This window comes from Lagopus muta, chromosome 5 (genome assembly GCF_023343835.1).
Source record: "Lagopus muta isolate bLagMut1 chromosome 5, bLagMut1 primary, whole genome shotgun sequence".
NCBI classification, from domain to species: domain Eukaryota; kingdom Metazoa; phylum Chordata; class Aves; order Galliformes; family Phasianidae; genus Lagopus; species Lagopus muta.
Window position 1 is genome coordinate 28,033,116 of NC_064437.1, and position 19,545 is coordinate 28,052,660.

The following is a 19,545-nucleotide window of genomic DNA, read 5'->3' on the forward strand; positions in this document are numbered from 1 at the left end:
CCATTCTAACGCCTCAGCACGACAGACCCAGACAAAACTACGTGGTGTCCCTGAGCTGTGCTGCCGCTGCAAGCCCAAGAGTTGAAGGGCAGCTGGCAGTACCAGGGCGCCATGCACCGACCAGCAACCTGAGAACACCAGGAAAAACGGCCCAGGTGCTCTCCACCAAGGCTGGGAAGATCCACGCAGCTTGGAGAGTTGCTCAGGAGGGCACCAGAGACACTCGTGCTGCAGCTACACCATCTTTTAGAGCAGCTCAGAAGGGCCCAGAAGGGCAGGCAGGCGGCAAAGAGCGAGACAAGGAGCCTCTGTCTGCATTAGTGCCTGAAGATGCAGGCAACTTAGTTTCTCCCAAGGCTGCACACTCTGCAGAGGAGGCCAATGACGCGGTGCTCTTCCCAAGAGTGTGCAAACAGGGAAAAAGAGACGTAAATGGTACCGCCATGCCTGAAGTCTCCAGACAAGCTCTGGGAGCAGCACTGAGACTGCAAGATCCCAGAGAGGTCAACTGGGAGGCTTATGGATGCTCTCCAGTACACCCAGCAATCTGGAGAATTCGGGATCAGGCGAGGAAGGAGCAGATGTTAAGCTGGAAAGTCTCTTGGCCAGACACGAGCATGCTCAGGCTGCTAAGAGCCCAAGCAGCACATGCCAGTGCCAGTGCTACTGACACTGCTCAGGGAATGCTAGACACCTGCACCACGACATCGAGGGTGGAAGGCTTCTTTCCTGCCTCTTGTGATTCTCAAAGCCAGGACATTAGAATTCAGCATGCACAGGAAGAGACCACTGATGATGCTGCCAGTGATGCCAGCACGGATCACAGCATGCTGGATGCCAGGGACAATGCAGTGACAGCTGAGAGCATGCCCACACCCTCCTGTTTTTGCCCTGATACCATGGAGGGTGTGGAAGAATGGGAGGACAACAGTGAGGAAGCAGCTGCTGAGGCAGCTGGTGTGCCACCAAGCATTTCTGGTGCCTCATCTGTTGAGATGAAGACAACAGCAGCTCGCCACCGGATGCCAGCTGTCATCAGGACTGTGCTCCGGGCTCTGCGCAGGATTTGCACCTGCAGCTGCGTCAGGGGACAACGAGAGGAGAGGCACGAGGCTGCAAACACCACGCAGCTCCCCGGAGACATCTGATTTCAACCTGTCAATGTAGAATTCTGGTTCCATCCTGTCAACATAGGATTCTGGTTCCATCTTGTCAGTGCAGAATTCTGATTCCATCCTGTCAACACAGAATTCTGATTAAATATTATCATTATACCATCCTGGCTGAGTGCTGTCTGATCTGTGTGCTCACGCAACTTTGGAACTTCTTGAGAGACACAAATCACTGCAATGTGCAGGGGTCTGGCCCATGGATAACAATGCAAGTGCAAGAGAAAGTTTCTGGATCTGACAATAATGTGACAGGCCCTGCAATCTCTAAGTGAGGGTGTGGGGAGCAGGTTCCATCCCACTGTAACAGTGGAACATGTCTGAGACTTCCTGATGCAGCTGAATGCATACAAGTCCGGTAAACTGCTCCGGTGACTGGAAAAAGGGAAACATTGCTCCCATTTTTAAGAAGGAGAGGAAGGCTTATCTCCATCCTTATCTCAGAATTGGAGGGATGTGGATTTGATGGGTGGACCACCCGATGGATAAGAAATTGGTTGAATGGCCGCAGACAGAGGGTGGTGATTAATGGATTAATGTCCAGGTGGAGGCGGGTAACAAGTGATGTCGCCCAGACTTGAAAGGTGGGCCCAGGTGAACCTGATGAGGTTCAACATGGCAAAGTGAAATTTTTGCACTTAGGCCAGAGGAATCCCAGGCATTTATAGAGACTGGAAGGAGCAGTCCTTGAGAGCAGCCCTGCAGAGAAGCACCTTGGCGGCCTGATGGATGAAAAGCTTAATATGAGCCGGCAGTGTGCTCTTGCAGCTTGGAAAGCAAATGATATCCTGGGCTCCATCAGAAGACGGGTGGCCAGCAGGGACAGGGAGGTGATTTTCCTTCTCTACTCTGCACCTGTGAGGCCCATCTGGAGTACTGTGTCCAGGACTGGAGCCCCTGGTACAAGAAAGACAGGGAGCTGTTGGAGAGGGTTCAGAGGAGAACCACAAATTTGATCAGGGGGCTGCACCTCCCTACAAAGACAGGCTGAGGGAGCTGAGGGGAGCCCGGCGACGGGGCTTTGTCCCTCACCCGGCCATTCTCCTCGGCTTCTCTTGCAGGCGGGCGGGAGGCAGCCTCATCCACCCTTGCTGCCTTGCTTAAGGCAGGCAGGGCGGCCGGCACCTGCACCCTGGCGTTCAACAGTAGCTTCTAGGGCCTGTAAGCTACCTGCTCTGCCAGCAGCAGCCTCTTCCACACCTTCTGCAGGAGGCAGAGCACGTGCCATGGGCACTACAGGCTGCAGACTCCCAGTTCTTGCCCCGAGACCTCCGGGAACCTTGCATGTCCAGGACAGGACAGCAAGGGCTGAGAGCCAGGGTCCAGCTCGGGAAGTCTGCTCAACCATTCTTGTGCCTCGGCACGACAGACCCAGTCAAAACTACATGGTGTCCCTGAGCTGTGCTGCTGCCGCTGCAAGCCCAAGAGTCGGAGTGCAGCTGGCAGCACCAGGGCGCCATGCACCCACCAGCAGCCTGAGAACACCAGCAAGAACGGCCCAGGTGCTCTCCACCAAGGCTGGGAAAATCCGCTTGGAGAGATGCTCAGAAAAGCTGCTCAGGAGAGATGCTCAGGAGGGCACCAGAGACACTCGTTCTGCCACTACACCACTGTCCAGAGCAGCTCAGAAGGGCCCAGGAGGGCAGGCAGGCGGCAAAGAGCGAGACAAGGAGACTCTGCTTGAAGATGCAGGCAACTTAGATTCTCCCAAGGCTGCACACTTTCTAGAGAAGTCTGATGATGCACCATTCTTCCCAAGAGTGTGCAAGGGGGAAGAAAGAGAAATGACTGCTATCGCTATGCCTGAGATCTCCAGAAAACCTCTGGGAGCAGCACTGAGACTGCAATATCCCAGAGGGATAAACTGGGAGGCCTATGAATGTTCTCCAATTTTTCCAGCAATTCATAGAATTTGGGATGAGGTGAGGAGGGAGCAGATGTTGTCCAGCTGGAACATCTCCTGGCCAGACGTGAGAATGCTCAGGCTGCTAAGACCCCAAGCAGCACGTAACAGTGCCATTGCTACTGACACTGCTCAGGGTGTGCTGGATACCTGCACCACAACATCGAGGGTGGAGGGCCCCTTTCCTGCACCAGGAGAGTTCTTATCTTGGGATGCTGGAGTGCAGGATGAACAGCGTGATTTAGAAGAGTTTGCTGAGACAGAGACTGCAGGACAGTCATCTGGTGACCTGCAGAGTGCATGTCTTGCCCCATCTGGTGAGACAGAAGCAGTGTGTTCAGCTTCTCTTCTGGGCCCAGGTCCTGGGCCTGCAGGACAGTTTGAGCCATTGCCTGCATCAGTTCCTGAAGATGCAGAAAACTCAGATGCTTTTGAGACTGCCCACTGTCCAGAGGAGGCCAATGCAGCACCACTCCTCCTGTCAGCATGTGAGGGAGGAGAAGAAGAAACAGCTATGGCCATGCTGGAATTGTCCAAACAAGCTCTGGGAGAAACACCAAAACTGCAAGATGCCAGAGAGATCTATGGGGAGACCTATGGATATTCTCCAATTTTCCCAGCAATTCATAAGATTCGGGATGAAGCAAGGAAGGAGCAGATGTCCAGCTGGAACATCTCATGCATGCCAAACACACATGAACAGCATGGTTTGGAAGAGATTGGTGAGACAGGAACTGCAGGACAGTCATCTGGTGACCTGCAGAGTGCATGTCTTACCCAGTCTGATGAGACAGAAACAGTTCATTTAGCTTCTCTTCTGGGCACAGGTCCTGGGCCTGCAGGACAGCTTGAGCCATTGCCTGCATCGGTTCCTCAAGATGCAGAAAACTCAGGCTGTTGCACAGCAGCACGCTCTCCAAAGGTGGCCAGTGAAGGACCCTACTTCCTGTCATTATGCAAGGAAGAAGAAAGAGAAGAATCACCTATGGCCATGCCTGAGTCCTCTGGACAAGGTCTGGGAGAAACACAGAGATTGCAAGATCGCAGAGGGATCAACAGGAAGGCCTATGGATGTCCTTCAGTTCACCCTGCAATCCGCAGAATCCGTGATTCAGAATCCAAGGCAAGGAGAAGGAAGTTTTTGTCCGATAGGAATGTGTCTGAGCGATACAGTGTGAGCACGCCCAGTCTTCTTGCACTCCAAGCAGCAGATGATGGTGCCAGTGCTGCCAACCCTGCTTGGGACATGCTGGACATCTGTGCCATGACACTGAGGGCAGGTGGCCACTTCCCTGCATCTTGTGATTCCCAAAGCCAGCCTATTAGAATTAAGTATGCACAGGAAGAGACCACTGACAATGCTGCCAGCAATGCCAGCACTGATCACAGCGTGCTGGATGCCAGGGACACTGTAACAATGGCTGAGAGCATGCCCACACCCTCCTTTTTTTGCTTTAATACCATGGAGGGCATGGAAGAAGAACGGAAAGACAACCGTGAGGAAGAAGCTGCTGAGGCAGCCAGTGTGCCACCAAGCATATCTCGTTCCTCATCTGGGGAGATGAAGAGAGCAGCAGCTCACTACTGGATGCCAGCTGTCACCAGGACTGTGTTCTGGGTTCTGCGCAGGGTATGCATCTGCAGCTGCATCAGGGGACAGCATGAGGAGAGGTACGAGGCTGCAAACATCAGGCAGCTCCCTGGAGAATCATAGAATCACTCAGGTTGGAAAAGACCTGAAAGATCATCAAGTCCAACTAATGACAGAACCATACTACCCAAACTGATTCCATCCTGTCAATGTAGAATTTTGATTAAATATTATCAATTATTATTGTTCTGTCTTGGCTGACTGCTGTCTGACTTGTGCACTCGTGTGTTTGGTCTCTGAGTGCAGCTACTGGGGTCAGAGCACAGGGCAATGGATCCCTGCATTGGTGGTACCAGCAAGTGCAGAGAGCACAAGCGTGCAAGGCAGAGTGATTTCTGGCAAAGGACAAGCCAACTGAGCCAGTGTGTGTGAGAGGTGGTCTAGTGTGAAGTGCAGGAGCGACTCCACAAGGGGCAGCCCTGGTGGGTGGGTGCTGGTTTGTAGGGGTGAGAGCACAGTGAGGCATCAACCTAGAGGAGACCAGGAGTGCCCTGGCTGGAATGGGGATGGTGCCTCCTTAAACCAGCAACTGGAGGAGGGCTGTGGCCTTGGGGTTTCTGTATCCGTGGTCTAGCGTTGCAAGCTGAGGAGGCTTGCAGTTCCTTATAGTGATCCCCTTCTCTACCAGGCACTGTATATTATCTGAGGGTATTTCTAAATCCAAATCCAAGCTCTTCAGCTATCATATTGTGCAGGCTCAGGTATTCCCTACATTGATCTCATCATTCCCCCCTACGAGGATGTCTTTAATATATTGACAAACCTGGACACCATGGTCCGCTGTAACCTTCTCCAGCCTCCGTGCCTGTACTCCAAGCACCATAGCAGGTGAACGTATCCCCACATGTATGGCAACTGCTGAGTCATAGTCTGAACCACTGATTGAGCACCTGGAAAAAAGACTCAATCTGCCCTGGAAGCACAGGTGAAGACCAAAAGGGGTGGAGACAGACTCCACCTCCTGGACCTCATTTTAAGGGCTGACTGCCACCAAAGATGGATCTCTTGCTGGAGATCCCTTCTCTGTGAACTCTTGCTGCAAGCCTAGGTTTTTTGGAGATGGGTGAGCATTCTTTTTGTAACACCTTCTCACTGTGTGTATCCTAGACTGGTCCTGCTGTCGTTATTTTTGGGTAATGACGTGAGTGTGCATTGCTCTCCCTCCAAATAAATGCAGATTGTTTGTCAGATTGTCATCTATCTCCCACAAAAGGACCACAAAAAACCTGTCTTTGACACCAATAGCAACCAGAAAGGAGTAAGTCTGTTCCTGTAGGACAGAAATCAGTTCTGAAACATTTGGGACAGATGTTGCTGAAGGGGTCATTGTTGGTATCCAGGCAACTGTAGTGCACTCGAAGTCTCCATTTGCCATTCGGCTCCTACACCAGCCATTTAGAAAAGTTATAAGGAGAGTCTGCAGGTTCATTACATAGTTCAGCTATTGAAGGGGCTTCATTAGCTCCTAAAGGCAGAGAGTTGGGCTTCTCGTTTGTTGTCTTGAAAGGAGGTAGGGCTGGACCTGTAGTCATCTATGACTTGGACTAGCCCAATGGGGAACTGGGGTAGACTGCCAGAAATCCACCATTCCTATCCATCCATGGCTTTCCCTTCAGGGCATCCAACTCCCCATAACTGTCATCCCCTGCAGAAACCAGCACTTGACCTGTGCAGGCTGCGAGGGCTGCATTTTACCAAAAGCACCTGCTACCCAGACCCTTTTCCTGATGGAAAAGATCCCATACATCTGCATCTCATCTTCTTGCATTGTAGAGATATGAACTCCTTTATCCACAGTGAACATGATTGAGATCCTTCTGGTTCCAGCATGGTAAGTCAGTAGCAGAGCCTTCAAGATGGCAAGGCATAAAGATAGGGAACAGCAGATATAGCTGCTTTAAACCAGTTTCAGATCATCCAAGAAAAGCAGAGGACTCAATCCAATAATAAAGAAGAAATCACTTACCCCTTTCACGAGACCAGGGCTTGTCAAACACTCCAAAAGAAGTGATCCCCAAGTAAGAGATATTTCCCTTGCAGCTGCCAGCCCTTCAATGAGGTTAGGGAGGGATGGAGCCAGGGACCACCCCTCCCAGTCACATATGGGAATTGCTTCCACCTGGGCTCCCAGGCTAGCTACATCCCTTCACCAGGTGCTCAATCACTGGTTCAGGCCACAACCTAATAGCTCTCATACACAAGGGTTAGTAAATATCTATGTGTCCCATCTCTCCCCTTGCTTAACAGAGATGTGAATGGCTTTTTCTCACTCCAGTCCCTAGATCTAACTTAACTCCCTCTTCTGTGGGGGAAGCAGAGGGAGTTAGCACTGACGAGGCTTTGATTTGTAGGGTCTGCTTCAAGGGAGCAGACAAAGGAAAAGTCTTGTCTAGTTTACCCTTCCAGTTGTAAAAAAGAATTTCTAAATCCTTGTTGGTTTGCCCATTCATAATGGACCTGGAAATCTTCAGGTCAAAGCCTTTTATTCATGGTTCCTCCTGCCCAATAAGCTGCCCTCTGGGTCAGGGACTTTGGGGCTTGATTGTTCCCAGTGGTTAGGAAAACATCAGGTCCCCAGTGACTTTCTGCTTCCTTCTCACTTAAAAGTATGAAGTTCCCTCCTGTTAGGAAAACTCTATACGCATATTCTGTCTCCATCTCCTTAGTATTCTTGCTATTCTGCCATTTAGCCAACTCGGGCTGAGTACGAGGTATCCTTGGTTACAACGGTCAGTTGACATCCCCTATGCTCCTCATCATAGTTGTATTCCACCTTAATTAGAGGTCTCACTGTCCTGGAGGGGACATTTCTCTGAGCCTATCCTGAGCCTGTGCTAGTTCTGTGCTGGGAAGGAGGGGGCGCAGAAGGCCTCTTCTTTTCCCTCCCTGAGCACTTCATCAGTGCTTCTGGTTGCTGAGACTGCTGCTGCTCCTCAACCAGCTGCCCTTGTAATTTTCCTCCTATCTCCTGCAAGGAGGAGATAATGCTGGCTCCTGAGAATCATTGCTGCCCGGAGTGCTTGTGGGTGTGACCAGCACTGTCCCGAGCACTGCACAAACCACTGCTTTCCCTTTTCTTCAGCGATATTTCTATTCTGCCCTTAGGTCTGCTACCCAGTCACATATTGCCTGTGGGTTCTGCCAACTGTGTCTTGCCCAACTGAGCCAGTGGAGCAAGACAAGAATCGAGGTCCCTCAACGTTTTCAGAACACGCTCTGGACTACTAGGATTGCCCATCTCACTTTTCATCCCTAATATCAGCTACTAGGTTTCACTGCCCCACTCAGGAGAGTAATATAACATGAAAGGAGGAAAAGGGAGGAACTTTTAATCAACTTAAGTCCAATGTAGTACCGGCTACTCACAAGTTCACCCACCTACTGTGGTTTTGCTGCCCTGCTCAGTGGGAAGTACCACAATACAAAGGAAGGAGGAGGAGGAACTTTCAGTCAATTCAAGCCTATTCATCTCTGGGTGCCAGTCTTGTCTCACTTGTTTATTAGCACCTTCTGAATGGGGATGGGATCCTATCTGTGACACCAATTAAATGTTGCACGCTGAAGAGGCTTGCAGTTCATTATATTGATCCCAATCTCTCCAAATTAAGTCTTGGAACAGAGTCACTGTGTTGAGAGAGCAAGGGTGTGATTTTATTGTTAAAAGGTGGGCAAGCAAGAGAGAAAAAAGATAAGTGAAGAAAAGGAGGGAGAAAGAAGAAAGGAAAGCAAGTCACCACTGCGGATCCCGTGATGTCCTGAGGGTCCATCCTACTTCATCTTCTTTTTCTGGGATAGTTGGGGATGTGGTGGGGTGAGTGCTGGCTGTGGGGTTAGCAGTGCCTTTATGCCATTTGATGGGCCCCTCCAATTGGGCCAGAAGCTGTTGCCAGGCAGAAAGCGCTCAGAATCACTTGCTATGCACATGCCATTCTGCCGTGCTTCTCTCTTAGCGTGGTGGTCATAGAGGGTTGTCGTTGGGGGGGGGGGGGGGTTCCCAAGATGCTTGTAGGCAAGACAACTAACTCCTGGCTTCTCCATTGCCCTTGTATACACCACATGCTTTTTCTGCACCTTCCACTAGAGTGTTACAGTACAGTGTTTGTTCTGAAGCCTTCACAAGACTGTTGCAGTTTTGTTTCTACTCACCAATCAGCTCCAAGTCTTTCTCTTAACCAATCAGAAAGAGACTGAGAATTCATTATATTATGGTTCTGGATGGTGTTATCACAGAGCCTGAGGCAGAAAGAAATACTTCACTTTATTCCTACATCTAGGGAGACTGAGAAGGGAACAGTTTCTCCTGGCTCTAGGAAATCCCTAGGCTGTAGTGTTTCTCACCTGTGTGGAAGGGAATAAGTGGTTCTGTAAGGGGCCATATGGGTGTAACAGCACTTGTAGGTTTCTTGGTAGAGAATGTTGGTGCATTTGGGAAAATGCATTTATGAGAAGGCAGTAAGACATTACAGGTTTGTGTGAGGTAGAAAAATCAGAATACTAGCAATACCATGGTCAGAGGGAAGTGGGAATGGCCCAGGGTTCAGTAGTAATGTTGTAGTGTTGAATGCTGTTTTGTGAGTTGTTACCTTTTGTATGTGTTTAATTTGTTTTCTTGGTAGCAGTTGTGGTCTGTACAGGCAGAAAGCTATCCCAGTTTTCTTAGGAAAGGCAAAGGAGGCCATTCTAATTCAACTGTGCATTTGCTGAACCAGCACTTGGTGGAAATCCTTGCAAGTGCATTATCACAAAATCACAGAGTTGTAGGGGTTGAAAGGAGCCTCTGGTGATAATTGAGTCCAACCCTCCAGCTAAAGGAGATTTGCTGCAGTATCACAGAATCATGGACTGCCTCGGTTGGAAAGGACCTCAAAGATCATCTTGTTCCAGCCACCCTGCCACAGGCAGTTGGCAACCCCTAGATCACTCAGCTCAGGAAACCATAAAGCCTGGCCTAAGATGCCTGCAGGGATGGGGCATTCACAAGTTCTCTGGACAGCCTATTCCAGTGCCTCACCACCCTCTGAGTAGATAATTTCTTCCTGGCACCTTTTCAAAACCTGTACCCTTTCAGTTTAAATCCATTCCCCCTTGTCCTATTACTGTCTACCTTTGGGAAGTCTGTGTTGAATTTTCCCAATCACAACTTCACTTGGTTTTAGTCTTGTTACACTAGTCCTTTCCTTGTCATGTATAATGTAAGATATGCCTTTGAAACAGTGGTAAATACATAAATTCGACTTTCCACACTTATTTCTGTATAGTGAAATTGTTCATCATCTATCATTCTGGGATCATTAAAATATAAATCAAGAAGTCATAAAAATGTATTTCAAAATTAAACCAAAGAAATCTAAGAGAACTGGAGAAGTGATTGTTTAGTTACACAGACGTGGGATTTTTTTCTGAACAAAAAAAATTATAAAACTTATAATTTATATAATTATTTTAATATAAATAATATATAAATATTATATATAAATATATAAAAATATAATATATAATTATATATTTATATAATATATAATTATAAAAATTATAAAAGTAGTTTGCAACAGACCCCCTACTTCTAATTATTATGCTGTTATACTTCCAGTTTTTAGGTAATTGGTAATTGGTTTTTGGGTTTATGTTTTGTTGTGATTTGTTTGATTGTTTTTTATTAGTTTCCCTTAGATTGTACTGTGGGGCATTTGTCCCCTCATAATGATTTGGCCACATAAAAACATATTAAACATATTAAAAACAAACAAACGCAATGGAACTAAATCAAAATAAACAAATGAAAACCGCGAACAACTTTTTTTTCCTATCAAGTTAAACATTTATCATAATGACATTACCTTTGCAAGTGTTTGTTCAAAGCTGATAAGGTGCATAAATTTTTGAGGAGCCATTTTCTGCACCAGTTAACTGCAGTGACACACTGTCAGTAAAACAGTGGTATTCCTCACACAATGCACGCTAATCAGAAGAAGCAACTGCTTTCCAAAGTTGAATATACAAACAGAAATCCATAGATCAGTATGCACTGAAGCCACTTTTGGAACTGAACTGGGAAATGCAGTGTCCTTCCAGCTCCTGAAGTCAGTGGTTTTAGCTGAAGACAGGCAGAGTCAGTAATGAGACTATTTGCACATACAGCAGTTTCTCTTTGTTTCTCCCTACTTAGTCTATGGACTAAAGCCAGTACAAATGACCAGCAGTGGATGTTGCAGTTAATAGATGTATATGTAACACATGGAGGTCAGTGTGGTAAAAGCATTTAGGTTCACCAAGACAGTTAATCTTTTTAAAAAATATATTTATTACATCTGTTCATCGGCAATGTACATTGTGCTAATTACTCGTGCTTAATGATTATCCCTTCAAATGCAAAAACGACTGTTTTTGTCTCTCGTATTCTAAATCGGCTCTCTGTTCGCAGTACCACAGAGCAAATGCTGTATAATTAGTGCTGAAACCTATCATCTCAATTGCAACTTAGTTGTCATCAGTAAAGTGAACTGAGAAGTTGGGCAAAAAAATGAATTCCTTTTTTTCACTTTCTGTGCTGCTAATATCTCTCTTAAAGAAGATCTTGTCTACTGTGGATGCTGGTTGTCTTGGGTTTGGTTGAACTAGCCATCCCTCTCATGCATTTGTCAGGAAGTTCTGCCTGTTTGCCACCCCAAGTATTCATCTGCTATCTTCTCCTTTATCCTCCAGCTTTTGAAATCCATATGCAGCTGTGCCAGTCTTTCATTTGCCCCTTTGGAATCACATTGCTCTGGTACTTGTATGAAATATTTATGCATGGTGCCTGACAATGACATCACAGTGTTATAAAACACAGGCATAATTTTACTTGACTTTAATACAATTATGTTTGAGGTCAAGGCAAACCGATGCTGACTGATCTTTATTAGTGTACTTGGAGTTTACAGACGTCAGAGGCATCTGCTGGAGAAACAGCAGCAGAAGAGTTTGTTCCTGAGTTGTTCCTGTAGTTCTTAATCGTCAGGTTGTGAATCTGCTTTGCTCCATTCTGTTCAGTAAAAAGGTAACAGCTGAAGAGGTATTTCAGATGATTTTGTCTCTTCTGAAGAAACTGAATAAACTTTTCACTCATTGTGCAGGGGAAATTTCAAAGATGGCTTCTGTCCCTTGAAATAATATTTTATAGAAAACTATGAGTACGTTGGTACTTAAATTATGGCTCACATTTGTCTAAATCTCACATAGGGATTTCCTACTCAGGTGGGTAAAGAAGAACCTACTCTTGCTGCAAAAGGAGGCATAACAGTGCTTATGTTTTATCCATCTCCACATGCAGGATGAATTTAAAACTGACCACCTCTTGTCCGTACAGTAACCAGTGAACCTGAAACTGGCACCTAGGATTTCTTATTTCTTGTATTTGTACTTGTATTACATTACCTGCCATTACTGCTGGGGCAATATTAAAATCTCATCACTGACTGCTGTGGAAGCACCATATAACTCTGAATCTCCTGCTTTGCTGTTGCAGCTATCATTAACTAAGGGAGTGCATTCATTTTGTTAAGAATAGCAGGCTTCCAAAAAAGGTGCACTTTTTATTCCACTTATTTCCTTTTTGTGTGTCACAGTAAGGAACAGAAAAGACAGACAAAGGAGAAGCTGCTTCAGAATGATGTATTTTGGACATGTTGATACAATTCTTTGACTTAAAACATAATAATGCTTCACAAAATTTTAATTAAGAGCAGAAAAAAAATGGTGAGCTTTGCATTTCTTTATCAGAAGAATGTTAATTGGTGGGAAATCACTGTAGTCCAGAAAAATAATAGAATAGGTTTGCTAGCAGCCTTTCCTTTTCTCTGGTGTTTCCAGTATTGAAAAGTAATAGCTGCATGAGTCATCAGAAACCTTTAGAATCAGTTTCTTTACTGTGGTTATGAGATATTGGATTTTTTTTTTTTTTTATGGTGCCTGAAAATTGGAAAGGATAAATTTTATACATTATTAAAATTTAATAAAATACAGCTGTAGAGTAACATTTGCAGAATAATAGTTCTGTTTGGGAAAAAAAAAAAAAAAGAGTATACCAACACTAGCATTTGCAGATTGTCAGCTCAAATATTTTAGCAGTTTTGCACATATCTTGTACAATGCTGATAAATCCAAAAATATTCTTCTTTTATTGTAATTTGTACTGGAATGTTCTTTGTGTTCATCGATTTGACTCCGTTACACTCAGTGATTGGTACACTATGACTGAAAGTGTGAAAGAGAACTCACAGGGAGGGTTTGTTTGGTATTTTTGTTGGTTTTGTTTGTTTTAACTTCTTTTCATTGCTAATTGTATCCAATTATTTTTGAACAGTTATTAGAAGAAAGTTCAGAAAGTGTCTGTGGTTTGGCTTTGAACCAGACTCTTCTACTCTTTGATGCTTGTGGTCAATGGACTTCGATTCATCTCCTGTACTGTGGTCTGAAAGATCAAAAGTTTCAAACAGTCTCTGGGTTTATACTCTGATGTGAAAATGGACAGACACGGGTTTTGAATATGCTATTGCAAGTCTGTAACAGTGATGCAAGGTTCTGCAGCACAGCAGAAGGACCAGGAGTTCTTTTCTGTGAAAAGGTATCTTTCCTGTGGGGAAGATTCTCAAATTCTTTTCAGACTGTGGTGTTCTTTTGCATAAAAGTTCAACCCTCGTATTGTGTTGCCCATAGACTTTTGTCACAGTTCTCTCTTCTTCTTCAAAGACAAGTCAGTGTGTTCCTGTAACACAGCAGTTATAACACAGGAAGCTTAAGCAGGACTTCAAGATATTAAATATGCATGGTAGATTAAAAAAAAAAAAAAGAAAAAAAAAGACATCTGCTTGCCTCTTGTTGCCTGCCATGAGTTTGCCTCTGTCTTTTGTGCCCAATGAACATGGCTACCTGTGCAAAATGAGGGAAAACTTCTTCTTTCTGCATAAAAAAAGCTTTAAAGTGACTGTGGTTTTGCTAGTTCAGTTACTCATAGCGTGCATATATTTTCCTTCTTAACAAGAACACTTCTCCAATAAACAGTATATTTGAAACATTCCACCATTAACAGCTATAATTTCTGTATTTGTGATAAAATATCAGAGTTATTCGGTAACCAAGGGTAATTTGCTTTGTAATTTATGTACTTCCATTTGTAGTGCATAATGCATGCCATCCCCTACAATGAATCAGACCCATAAATGTTGCTCACTGCATTACTACTCTTTACACAACAGGAATCAATCTTACTCTTACTATGTAAGGAATAAGGAAAGTAGAAACGCAGGCAGATTATCTGATTCACTTCATACTTAACTAGTAAAGGCTGTGTTGGGAAGCTAACTTAATCAGGCTGATTCGTTAAGTTGTTCTGCTATTTTCCATAAAGATATTTAATCTCTCCTTTTTTTCTTGTCCAAAATGATAAATGACAAGAGCTCGGTAATGAAAATGAAAAAAAAAAAAATATATTAACAAGTAAGCAGTAATTAAAAAATCAATTTTTTCAACTATCTTTTTTTTTAATCCAAAAGTGAAGAAACTGTTAGACATTTTAGGAAAAAAAATCCAATGATCAACTGGTCCTAACTTAAGACTCCTTGTAGTGTCATTAGATGTCTAGACTGCTGTTTCAAAGCCTTCTATATATATTTATTTAAATTCTGAACCATAGACATTTTTCAGAGGTTATTATTCAGGAGTCCAAGGCATCTTGTAGTAAATACCACTGTCTCGATATTTTGTTATAAATAATCTGAATGGAACTTTTATTCTACTTCTTTCTCCTGAATGTCCATGCAAAAGGGGTTGTAACAGAAACCTGATAAGAGAGCTGCAAACTGGGTTGGGTTACAGAACAGTGTTCCAGCTTTTTCCATTATACCAGTACTGACATACTCAGAAATGAACTTCTCAGGGGAGAATAGACTGCTTGTTATCAAGTCATGGTTAATTAGAATAAAAACTGGTGTATTGTTGCTCCATTAATTAATAATTATTTTAACATGTCATAAAATATTTAAATTGCAATTCATATTTCTACAGCTAGAACATCTGAAATAATAAGTCTGAAATCCAGACTTATTTCTTCTTTCATACTATTAAAAATATCTGTGGAAATGATTTACTTTCAAAATGTGTTTCCTGAAAAGAAGAGGTGAATTGGTATAAGAAGTAATATAAATGTAATTGAAAATTTAAAAAAGAGAAAAAACAACATATGAATTTATGATAATTGATCTTCCAAACTTATATTTCATTGCCTTGTGAGCACCTTCCCTGATTTAAATCAAAAAAGTCATTTAAGAGAGCATTATTTGCAAAGCCAAAACTTGTCCACTAGCATGTTGTCCCTTTTTTATTCAAACAAAAGTATATTTATTTTATTTGTCTTTATTTATTTATTCTTCCTTTCTGTTCATATGTTTAGCAAACAGAGGACCATGCTTGTTACATAATTCATCCCTCTATGTACAGAAACAGGTGGGAGGACCTCAGATTTTCCGTTAATAGCTACGATCTGGAAATGTTGCCTATGTTAAATTGGACTGTACTTCCTGTAGACTTATGTAACTTCATATCAGCAAGCTCCAGAATATCAATAAATGTCTTCTGTGTAAAGCCATGCCAGTTATAGATCGAGCTATTCCTATCTACAACACTGACTTCAAGCCTGGGTCTTCCTTATCCTGGTCTATTTGATAGATGAGGAAAGCTGGATATCAGAGAGAGCTAAAAATGCTTGTAGAAGGATTGCAGTGAGCGCCTAGAAGTGCGCATGGAAGATAATGTTCACTAATAAAATTAATTGTTTATTAGTTTACCCTTATCTCCGTGTTGATGCAGCTGATTACTTGTCACTGATTCTCATGTGAGTTTTACATTCTGCAACTAAACCACAAAGTAGCTTGCAAGTGTCCCTTATAGAGTCTTGCATTGCTATCCTAAACATTGACTGAAGATCGTTTACAGTAAGTTCTAATATATCTATGTTACACAGCAACTGAAGGGCACTAAATGTGCCTTAAGTGAGACAAAGTGCTGTGATGACATCAGACAGGGGAATACATCCAGCTTTTGCTTTTTTACTAATGTTCCTAACATTTTTTTTTCCCTCCACCTAATAAAGATAAATGAAGTTTCTAAGGTTTGAACAGGGAAATTGTTGTGTGCATGCCTTAACTTTATGACAATTACTTCTTTGTTGTTGTCTTTGAATTGAGCAGAAATTTAACATTTAAGTAAGTGTTCTACAGTGTTCTGTAAAAGATCAGCCCTTGAAGATATTACTTCATACCTGAGAGGACTGCACTCTGCTTGGCAATTTAACCAAGAAATTATTATTACGTACTTCTGCTATTAAATTTAAGCAATGCAAAGTTTTGGTTTTGCTTCTAAAACTTGTTCATGAACATCAAGGAAATAAACAAGGAAGATAAAGGGCAACTCGGAACCACAAGCTGCTTGCTCACCTTCCCCAGAAGGGCTAGGAGAGAGAACTGGAAAGGTAAAAGTATGAGGACTTGGGGGTTAAGATAAAGACTGTTTTCTAGGAAAGCGGAATCCATGTGCACCAGCCAAGCAAAATAAGGAATTTATTCACTATTTCCCATTGTCAGGCAGATGTGCAGCCACATCCAGAAAAGTATGGCTCATCAGGCAAAACCATTTATTGGGAAGACAAATGCCATTGCTACAGACATCCCTCCCTGCTCTTTCTCCTTCTTTACCTTAACTTTTATGGCTGAGCATGATGTCCTGTGGTATGGGGTATCCCCTTAGTAAGCTGGGGTCAGCTGTCCTGTTTGTGTCCCCTCCCAATCTCCTTGCTACAGGGCTGCATGAGAAACTGAAAACTCTTTGGCTCTGTGCAGCACTGCTCAGCAATACCCCAAACTTTCTTGTGTTATCAACATTATTCTTATCCTAAATCCAAATCACAGCATCTTATGAACCTTTATGAAGAAAATAATCATGATGAAGTCCATCTCCAGCTTTCTTGTAGGCATACCTTTAGGTACTGTAAAGCTGCCACAAGGTCTCTGTGGAACCTTCTCTTCTCCAGGCTGAACAAGCAAACTCTCCTATCCTCTTCGCAGGCAAGGTGTTCCAGCCCTCTGATTATGGCCTTCTTTGGACACACTTCAACTGGTCCATGACCTTCTGCTATTGTGCACCTCAGAGCTGAATGCAGGTGAGAACCTGACCTCTCCCAAGTAGATAGAGGAGATGACTGCCTAGGGCAGCTAAATCTGTGCTGGATTTTATTTGGTAAAAATGGCTGAAGGACCTTGCACATTTTTGCACATCTTGCACAACCCCCTTGCAAGTGGCAGGGGGGTTGGAGATTCATGATTCTTGAGGTCTCTTCCAACCTTGGCCATTCTGTGATTCTGTGATTTTCTAGTCTGCATGTGGAAATATCAACTTCTCGCTATTAAAAATATATTTGCTTTGTAATTAAATAATTTGTTATAGCAGAACCATCATCTGAAAATTTGTAGTAACATCAGACTCAAGCTTGAATAACATGCAGTCCTAAGAAATGATTGTTACTTATCACAAAATTTAATAATAACTTGAAAGTTTCAAATGATTACATTCTGATAAAGAGATGTAGCACAAAGTGAATTTAACTGCTATTACAAATGTTAAAGTAACACAATTATGTAGCAGAATAGGTAGATCGACTTGCAGATGACATTTGGATGAAAGGTTTCTTCTTACTTTTGACTTCCTTATGACTATATTTGCAATATAGAAATCAGTAAAATCAGCATAGTAGCTAACTACTACTATTTTACTAAGTTAGCTGTCTTTCAAAAATGAAAAGCTTTTTTAGATAGAATATGCTTTTCAGATCACCTGGTAGAAAAATACAGATATACATATGAAGGAATTCATATTTTCTGGCATAAAATACTGTAACCCTTTATAATTTTTGTTATACCGTGTTGACCAAACCCCAAACTAATTAAATCACAATGAATCTCAAGGTCCATTAGAAAAGATAAGTTGGTAACAGCCAGAAATGATGTATGTAGTATGCAAGTACTCATTAATTTATTTGCCAGAATATTATGGAAATTACAGTAAGACTGATAGTTTCAGAAAACATTAATCATGCAGAATAGATCAGTGGTGGCTCAGTGTTATACCTGCAGTAATTTGTTGCTTCAGTAGAGGTTTATGAGTGGTGCTGGGGGGTTTCTGAGTCTAGCACACACAGCTGTGAGCCCTCTGTAGTTCCTTGTCTCCAGCTCAGCTAAGTGTTTACTCTCAGCAGGCTCACACAGACATTTACTGTATGAATATATATATATATGTATGTATGTGACTAGACACACAGATCTACTCGGGCAGCAAACAGTGCCTCCACCAGCAGCCACATGAACACACAGCACTCAGATATTCATGAACAGCACAGATGGCCCGAATCCAGTTCATCTTCTCCAGCGTATCAGAGATAAAGTTCACTAGTAAAACTATTATATATGAATGCACCTACACTGATTGATTCATAGCCACTCAGAGAGCGTTCCCACATAGCTGGTAGATATAGGATTAATGAAAATATATGATAGACTGCAGTGATCAAAGTGCAGGGCTTAGGAAGAAAACTGTACTGACTTGTGTTCTGTTTACAACCTGCAGTCCCCGTTATTCCCCTTGTCTTTCAACCCACCTTGATCTCTATCATTTCTCACCTATTGCCCAACCCTTAAATGTCCCATATTAGGTACTACACATTGACATAGTCCCACAGCATGTTCTACATCTCCCACACTAGGTCGCCTCAAGTGTTCTTCTCTTGAATCCTGTTATGAGTCTTATATCCTATCCCTACCTCCTTTCAGCCCTACCCCATTTCAGATCACAGGCACTCAGAGGGAAAATCTCTTCTGCCTCATGTTGGAGGAACCTTGCTTGCATGGGATCACCCACCCATTATTTGGGCAGATTAGTCACAAAGCTCTGATTTAGCCTGACTGGGTTCCCAGTGTTCCTCTACTAGTCTCTGCTCCCCTGATCCTTGTGGCTTTTTTGTTCATGGGTATATCAGTCTTCAATTGCATACTCTAATTGGTAGCCTTCATCTAAGTGCTACAGATCTCTGCCTTTCATTTTGAGAGCCTTTCAGTGCAGTTTTCCCATCCCCTATTATTATCTTCAAACACTGTGTAAGATTATTTGGCAGATATCTTAGACATGGGGAGACTTACAGTTCAGTTCAGAAGAAGATTTGAAGAGAATTCCAGTACAAAACATTAATCTCTTTAAAAAAAAAAAAAAAAAGCTTTAAAAGAAAAATATGGCATAGAAGTGATTTTCTTGATTTAACAGTCAAATTTCTGACTCATTTTTTTTCCTTATTTTGTGAGCAATAGAAATGTTTAACTTAAACAAGAACATTTATAAAACTCCAAAGAACCATATTTTTTTGTCTCAAGTTAGAATGCTGTTAGCTTTCCATGATAAATTAACACAGGAGATTATTTTTTAGATGAATCTCTAATAATACCTTGTTAATGGCAGTATTATCTCTTACAAGCTACTTTCTTTTATTATGAAAGAGATGTTTCTTACTTTTTGTTTCTTTTTTTTAAAAAAAGAATACAACTTTAGAACAACATATCCTGAAGATGTATGGAGTTTTCAAACACAAAATAAGATTTGGTAATATATTTTCATTAAAAAATGACATGTTTTGTCTTTATCAATAGCCTCTTTATCTTATTTCTTAGTATCAAGTGAACAGTACTTACTTCAGTGAGATGTGTTTCTAGGAACGTGTCAATTCTTTGGTGTCTAATGAGGGCAGAATC

At 42.9% G+C, this 19,545-nt stretch overlaps 1 long non-coding RNA gene across 15 annotated transcripts in view; it reads right to left on the reverse strand.

The window, feature by feature from the left end:
- The window catches only part of LOC125694124 (uncharacterized), a 112,747-nt gene extending 105,984 nt beyond the window's left edge, over nt 1-6,763 (reverse strand). For 14 of the 15 annotated variants that reach the window (XR_007377401.1, XR_007377402.1, XR_007377403.1 and 11 more), the window contains exons 1-2: nt 6,690-6,763; nt 5,487-5,613 (exon numbers count right to left, since the gene is read on the reverse strand). This is a non-coding gene — a long non-coding RNA (uncharacterized LOC125694124). Of the gene's footprint in view, nt 1-1,133; nt 1,237-5,486; nt 5,614-6,689 lie in introns of those variants that run through there. The other variant, XR_007377415.1, reaches the window with a different exon arrangement.
- Between the last annotated feature and the right edge of the window lie 12,782 nt (nt 6,764-19,545).